This window comes from Mandrillus leucophaeus, unplaced genomic scaffold (genome assembly GCF_000951045.1).
Source record: "Mandrillus leucophaeus isolate KB7577 unplaced genomic scaffold, Mleu.le_1.0 Scaffold66, whole genome shotgun sequence".
Taxonomy (NCBI): Eukaryota; Metazoa; Chordata; class Mammalia; order Primates; family Cercopithecidae; genus Mandrillus; species Mandrillus leucophaeus.
This window is the reverse complement of record NW_012107141.1, coordinates 121,401-129,786: the sequence shown is the minus strand read 5'-3', so window position 1 is coordinate 129,786 and position 8,386 is coordinate 121,401.

Here is an 8,386-nt window from a genome sequence, read left to right as displayed (position 1 = left end):
TGTATTTACAAACCTTGGGCTAGACACAGAGTGCTGATTGGTGTATTTACTAACCCTGAGCTAGACACAGAATGCTGATTAGCCCACATACCATCCTCCAGGTAGATATATAAAAGGTCTCCAAGTCCCCATCCAGTTCAGGGGCCCAGCTGGCTTCACCCAGTGGATCCTGCACTAGGGCTGCAGGCGGGGCTGTCTGCCAGTCCCCAGCCAGGCACCTGCGCTCCTCAGCCCTTGGGCTGTAGGTCCCCAGCCCTGCCCCATGGGGAAGCAAGTAAGGCCTGGCGAGAATTTGAGTGCCGCGCCGGCGGGCCGGCACTGCTGGGGGACCCTGCGCAACCTCCGCAGCTGCTGCCCTGGGTGCTAAGCCCCTCACTGCCCTGGGCCGGCGGTGCCACGGGCCAGCGGGCCGGCACGCCTGCTGGAACTCATACCCGCCCGCGAGCACAGCCCAGGTTCCCACCCTTGCTTCTCCCTCCACACCTCCCCGCAAGCAGAGGGAGGAGGCTCCGGCCTCAGCCAGCTCAGAGAGGGGCTCCCACGGTGCTGTGGCGGGCTGAAGGGCTCCTCAGGTGCCGCCATAGTGGAAGCCCAGGCCGGAGGCCGAGGAAGCACTGAGAGTGAGGGCTGCTAGCACATTGTCACCTCTCAAAACCTCTAAGACAAGTGTTCACATTAGCTGTTTTCTGTTTCTGGAAATCTCATCTACTACTTGTCGTCTGAGTATTTGCTTCTCATTATTTGGGGTGCAGAGTAAAATTACTTCTTTCAAAAATTTTATCCTGTCCATGGAGATTTTAAGTGTTCTTTCATGGACTGCTGTATTCTTTTACAGAGTTTCTCAATGTAATTTCTACATTAGACCTCCCCAGGCAGCAGTGTAATTGTCTTTCTTACACTCCATGAAGTCTGGGACCAGCTCTGTGTTGTGCTTAATAAAAGAAAGATTTGGTCAGAATTTTTATCTGCAAATAGGGGCTACATTTCAGTAAGATTGTTGTATGAAATAAATAAGTTACTAAATGAAACATATCTGGAACAGACACTCAATAAATTTGTTTCCCATATATACTTGCAATATGGGTTATCAGCTTATGTTTGAGCAATTCATTCATTCATTCAACAAATGTATGAAGTGCCAGCATATATTAGGTACTGTTTCAGGCCCTGGAGACACAGAAAGAAGAAAACACACCCTTCTTCCAAGAGAATCATGTAATAGTAGAATGTGTGTACACCAGAAGTTTGAGTCTTTGTGGTTGATTTTGTCAAGTTGTATGAACTACCTTTTGGCATTGAGGAAGTTAAAGTTCACAGTTAAGTATGTTACTGAAATTAAAATATCTACTTGGGAACATAGCCACATTATCAGATATGTTTAATCTTCCTGAAAACCCTTTGGACCATGTCTTACCAAATCGATGAATACAATCAAAATTGGGCTGAGAAAACATATGCGAGTTCTGTCAGGAGAACTGGCCTATCTGTAAAGGGCCTGTGCATCCTGATGGTCTCTCTTGTGTTGGGTATATGTTATGCACTGAATATTTGTGTCCCCCTGAAATTCATATATTGTAATCCTAACCCCCAATGTGCTGATATTAGGAGGTGGGGACTTTGGGAGGTAATTCATTAATGAAAGTGGAGCACTAATGAATTAGATTAGGTCCTTATAAGAAGAGACAGGAGAAGATGCTGTCTGCCATGTGAGGCCACAATGAGAAGACGGGCATTTGCAAACCAGGAAGCTGGCCTGCAACAGACGCAGATCTGCTGGCACCTTTATCTTGGACTTCCAGCCTCCACAACTGTAAGAAATCACATTTCTGTTGTTTAAACTACCCAGTCTGTTACAGTTTTTTAAAGCAGCTCAAACGAAGACATATACATTGAGAAATACAAGAAGAAGGAAAAGGAAAACAGAGAAGCAATTCTCTTCTTTGGATTACTGTGATCCCTTGTCTGGACCCAGAAAATATTTCCCATTTGCTACACAGATGCCGTGCCATCTTTCCAGGTGGGTAATGATCACTGATTTTCTTCCTATGATTCACATTCAGAGAATGGAATTATCACTTAATCCACGAGGATTAATAACTCCTGGTACTAGTTACTGTGACAGGGGCTGGAGGTAACTGGTGAATAAGACCACATAGTTTTTTGTTTTTCTTCATAAAGCTTTCAGGTCAACACAAGACACTAACATTTTAAAAGAACTTATATAATATACATTTAACTACAACTATAATAAAGGCAGTGGCAGAAAACTGCAAGGTGCTAAGAAAAAACAAAACACATACACATCACAATCTCAGGTATTCTGTGTAAAGAAAGACTAATGTGTTAATTTGAGGAGCTTCATTTTAGAGGTGAAAGTAAATGCTGAAAAATATTACACCGGCCACAGAAGTGTTAGAGACTGGGAGACTATGCAGTAGAGACATTACAGGCAATGGTTCATAAACTAGAAAAAGCCAGAAGCATTTGAGAAACAAAAAACATAAGGCCAGGGTGTCATAAGGGTAGAGACAAATTAGGAAATTGGTTCAGATGAGGCCGGCAGGAAAGGCAGGAGTCAGCTCATGCTGAGCTAGGTCACGTTCATTTTTTTAGGCACTGTGCTAAGTGCTTTACAGACACTACCCAATGTAATTATCATAACAGCTTGTACATATTAATATCATTCTCTGACAGTTGAAGGAACCAAAATTGGGACAACTGATGTGACTTGTCTGAGGTCTTTCCACTAGGAAACGAGAGACTGGAATTCAAATCAAAGCCTACCTGATTGTGAAATCTATAATTATTATTATTATTATTAAACTGTATTATACTGCCTCCCTGCCTATCAGACATTAATGGTTTCCACTTGTTCTCAATTTAGCTCCCAGAAGTCAAGGAAAGAACATTCTTTCTCCATTCCTCTATCTCTGCTTTCTCTTCCTTTACCTTTTGTGGCTTATTAGACGGGGCTGCTCTGGAAATGTACAGGAAGGGGTATGTCTTCTCTGCCATGGACTTGAATGTCTAGTGTTCCTGAACCCAAGTGTTCAGGGACAGGATGGGCATTTCACAAGGACAGCAGTCCCTCCCACCTCGAGGGACATTGCCATCATCTTGGGATTGCAAATTCATGTGTTATGTCTCCCTGAAATGGAATGACTTTGTGTTTTAACACCTCACTGAGGACATTCCGTCTGCATTCCTTTTATATGTTCAAACACAATTTTCTTTTTCAGAGTTCAAGACTTCCGCAGAAAAAAATCACCTCATTAAAGGAAAATTGTGCCTTATCCCCACTATTCGAAGACGCAACCATCTCCCTGGTCACAGCCACTTTTTTCCTTTTTTTCTGTAAGTACAGGATCCAATATTTGCACAAATTAAAAAAGCTGCGTCTAGAATAACAATTTCTGTAGGCTCAGCAAGACTATTCTTCACTGCATTTGTGTTTGAAATTGCAGTCAAACTGAGTGAATGAACGTCCCCCTTCCCTCTGACACAGCCACGGCAGATTGTGAATTATGGCTGAATACCAAAGTGTTATTTAATGCAGCTGGGAAGGAAAGGTGTGAATGATAGCCCATTACCACTTTATACCCACAGATCAGTCTCCAAGTTCAAGGCTTTTCTCTTAGCCATGCCAGAAAAAATTACACAGGCTGCTACTAGCTTTTATAACTCCCTTAGGCAATGCTGGAGCCATAAACATGATGAGAATGAAGTCTTGCCATGTGTATCTAACAGCGCCAAGGAGAGTGGCTAGCTCAGTGCTGACTCAGCCCTTGGCTCATGTTAAAGGTTTAACACATTACCTAGTTGTCTCTTTGGGTATCTCATTCTAGGCAGGGTCAGACTGTGTGTGCATGGTTAGTAGTCTCCAGATACATCCTGTTACACAACTGAGCTCTCCTGCTGTCATTCTGAGAGGGAAAGAAAGCTTTGCACTAAGCTCAAACGCCAATGATGTGGGGCTCATTTCCATGGTCTCTGAGCAAGTAGGTGTCCTCCATAGGCTAAGACTTACATATCTTCCATGCTCAAATTCACCTTCTGTGAGGTTCCCATCTCCAATTTGTTATGGTCTTCAATTTAGTCATCTGCAGTCATCTGTGATGCAGGTCAGTGCCACATGGCCTCACCATCCATAGCTGATTGGTCCACAAATGGACACTTACCCCAAAGAAAGTCAGTCTGCAGGTCCATGGAGGTGAGCTGTAATGAAAGCTCTGCCCAACTGGTCCAATGGACACTTGGTGGATCAATCCTCTTCCTGGAGGAATTATATCTTGAAATATATAAAGATAGTTTGGAGACTGATAGAAGGGCCACAAGTAGATGTGCCAGGATACCTAATGAATAACTTACTTTGGATAATGACAGAGCACCAGCGTGGGCATTGGCAAACTCTTTTCTATGCAGGTAAAGAAGAGCCAGTGAGGTCAAAAGATATATATTGAATACAGACTAACCTTTCAGTTGCTAAGCTAGGTTTTTTGTCTCTTTAAATTTTTACTATACATCCTTTCCTGTTTATTATTTTTATAATTCTGATTATGCATCTTCTCTTGTGATTTTCTTATGATTTTATAGGCTTATAGTTGTGTGACCATCTTCATTTTTATGAGGCCTGGAAGCACGGCTAAGGTCCTATCTTAATTATTTCTGCAAGATGCCTGCAGTAATTTTGCTGTAAAGTATTTGTTACCGTTCAATAAATATTCATTGCTTGGGCAACCCGAGTAACTCTTAAACTTTTGCAACCAAAACAACCTAATTAACCCCAGAAAAAATAAGTGAGAAAATGTAGCCAAACATAACAGACCTAGCACAGTGCTTTCGCCAAATGGTCTTTAGTATGGAATTTCAATGTGATGTTTTTTCACTTAGGACCCATTTTTTTTTTTCTTGTAACAGCACTTCATTGTATGTGTGTGTGGTTGGTGGGGGATAAGGGGAATGATCTTTCTCCAGTATAAGAAGGTAAGTGACTCTACTGGCAAATAGGATTTCTCTACTCTTATATATTTCTAGTGAATTGAGGGACTGAACAAAAGCTGGCACTAGGAAAGACACACAGCTGTAAGAAAATCATTATGTGAAACAAAACATTATAACAGAGTGATCCCTGTTAGGAGTGGGATGTGGATGGTGGGGGGATTAGTAATTCTAGATCCAGCTTGGATTCCTTCTTGTCTCTGTGACTCATCTCATATGGGCAGGTCTCTGGTATAAAGGAAAAAGCTCTCTAATTAAGAACCCTAGAAGCTCTTCTGTGAGAACACCCTGAAGAAAAAGAGGAAGTGTGAAACAAAATTATTTTCATACTGATGGGGAGGTAGAAGAGCCCTGGTGGCTTAGAAGAGATATGTAGCAGCCTAAAAACAGTCAGGGCCCTGGAGAATTTTGCAGTGTATGACCATGAACTGACACCTCTAGGCAGTAGAGCAATAGAGTAATGTGGAAGGGAGGGTGTCATAGACAGAAAAATATCACCCAAAGATATCAGAACCTAATGGTTAGAAACTATAAATGCTACTTTATATGTAAAAGGGGTATTTTTTAGGTTCTTCAAAAACTTAAATGTAGAACTACCATGATGATTCAACAGCCTCACTTCTAGGTATATAGCCAAAGAGGTGAAATTAGTATGTCTAAGAGATATCTGCACTCTCATGTTTATTGCAGTGCTATTTGTAAAAGCCAACATATATAATCAACCTAAGTGTCTAACAGATCAATGGATAAAGAAAATGTTGTATATATACACAATGAAATACTATTAAGCCATAAAAAAGAAATCCTGTATTTACAACATGAATGAACTGTAGGATATTATTTTAAGTGAAATATGCCGGGAACATAAAGACAAATATCACATGATCTTGCTCATATGTGAAATCTGAAGAAGCTACTCTCGTTGAAGTAGAGAGTAGAACAGTGGTTATCAGAGACTGGGGAGGATTGGGGGAAAGAGGGAATAAGGCGAGATTGGTCAAGGAGTACAAGGTTCCAGTTAGACAGGAGAAGAAATTCTGGTGTTTCATTGCACAGTAGTATGACTGTAGTTTGTGATTATACTGTATTGTGTATTTCAAAATAGCTAGAAGAGAAGATTTTGAATGTTTTCCCAATAAAAAAATGATTAATGTATGAGGTAATAGATATCTTAAACACTTTGTTTTTTATACAAAGTATTCATATATTAAAACATCACACTATACCTTATACATATATACAGTTACTACATATCAATTAAAACCAAATATTTAAAAAGATACATAAAGAGGTCTTTGATTAATTGGTATGCATATATGGGTTGATAGAAAAAATGAAACCTAGTGTTAGATCAGTTGGACGACAATAGTTTATGGTAATGGATTGTACATTTCAAAATAGCTAGAAGAGAATAATTTAAATGTTTCTAGCATAAAGACAGACATTTAAGGTAATGGATATCTCAAGTACACTGATTTGATCTTTACAGATGATATAAATGTATTAAATTATCACATGTACCCCAAAACTGTACACACCTTGTTGTGTATTAACCATTTTTTAAATTTTCACTTTTTTTTTTTATGTTTTCTAACTTTTAACCTGAGGGGTACACGTGCAAATTTGTTGCATAGGTAAACTTGTGTCATATGAGTTTGTTGTACAGATAATTTCATCACCCAGGTATTATGTGTAGTACCCATTACTTGTTTTTCCTGATCCTCTGCCTCCTTCCATCCTCCACCCTCTGATAGGTCTCAGTGTGTTTTTTTGCCCTCTATGTGTCCATGTATTCTCATCATTTAGCTTCCACTTTTAAGTGAAAACATGCAGTCTTTGTTTTTTTGTTCCTGTGTTAGTTGGCTAAGGATAATTGCCTCCAGCTCCATCCATATCCCTGCAAAGGACATGATCTCATTCTTTGTTTTGGCTGCATAGTATTCCATGTGTATATGTATCGTATTTTCTTTATCCAGTCTATCGTTGATGGGTATTTAGGTTGATTCCATGTCTTTGCTATTGTAAATAGTCTTGGAATGAACATAGACATGCACGTGTCTTTATAATAGAATGAGTTTTTAAAGAACGGGTCTTTGCAGATGCCATTAGGTTAAGCACCTTGAGATAGGGTGATTATACTGGATTATCCAGCATGACTTTAAATGCAATCTTAAGTGTGAGAGGAAAATGCAATGTGACCACAGAGGTGGAAATTGCAGTGAAGCAGCCCCTGACAAATCCACTGGCAGTCACTAGAAGCTGAAAGAGGCTAGGAAACAGCTTCTCCCCTAGCACCTCTGAAGAAGTACAGTCCTACTAATACCTTGTTATGACATGGTGAAACTGATTTTGGATTTCTGATGTCCAGAACTATGAAAAAATAAATTTCTGTTATTGTAAGCCACTAATTTTATTAGAATGTGTCACATAATTATGTAACAAGTAATTATGTAAATGTAATGCACAGATTATATACATCTGTTATGTATAAACATAATACAACAACTCTAGGAAACTACTAAAACAGAGGGGAACAACCAGAAAGGCAGATAGAATAGGTGGTAGACACTAATGCTAAAGGTTCAACTTTCTGTCCATCCAGGGGACTTTATGCAGCAAAGGGACTTTGGTTTACACGGAATGGTACAAACTTCCTAATTCTTAGTCTTATTTGAGATTTTCTACTAGTCAAGCAAATATAGCTTTGAGCATAAATATGGGGGAGTTTCTATAAATGTGGTAGCAGATAAAGTACTTTGAGCAATAATGGAACAGTGGACTACTATTCTTATGTCGCCTTCCTAAATTTGGGAGCCTTTTGTTGTTCTTGATTTTGTTTTAATGATGAGTTCATTGATATTTGTTGATTAGGAAGCAGCTGAAAAAAACAAAAGTAACTTTGTGGAGGCTTTCCTAGTGGTCTCTGGCATTTCCCAGGTTAGATGAGTAGGATTTCTGAAGGTGAAACCTGCCCAAATGTGCCCGATTCTTTTATGCCCTGGCTTTTTCCTCCATGCTGCTCTCCAAGGCTGCTACTTTTGGCTCTCAAGTCTGTGGTTGGCTACTCCTGTTCACTCTTTTTGACTCAGCTTAAAACTTGCCTCTTCAGAGTGGCTACCCAATCTAAATTAGGACTTCCTTATTCAACTCTGTCACTGAACTATGTTCTACTCCGTCACTGAACTATGTTCTACTCCTTCAGCATTAGAACAATAGGACCGTGTGCATTTACAGATGAGACTATTTGCTTGCTGTCTGTCCTCCCTCTACTCTGTGCATTGTGTGACTCAACCCTCTCCAGTGCATCAATAGAAGCCACTGGTGATGGGATTTGTGTGGTGCTTTGGAATCCCAGTGATTTGTAAAGGAGAGTCAAGGTTTTCATACA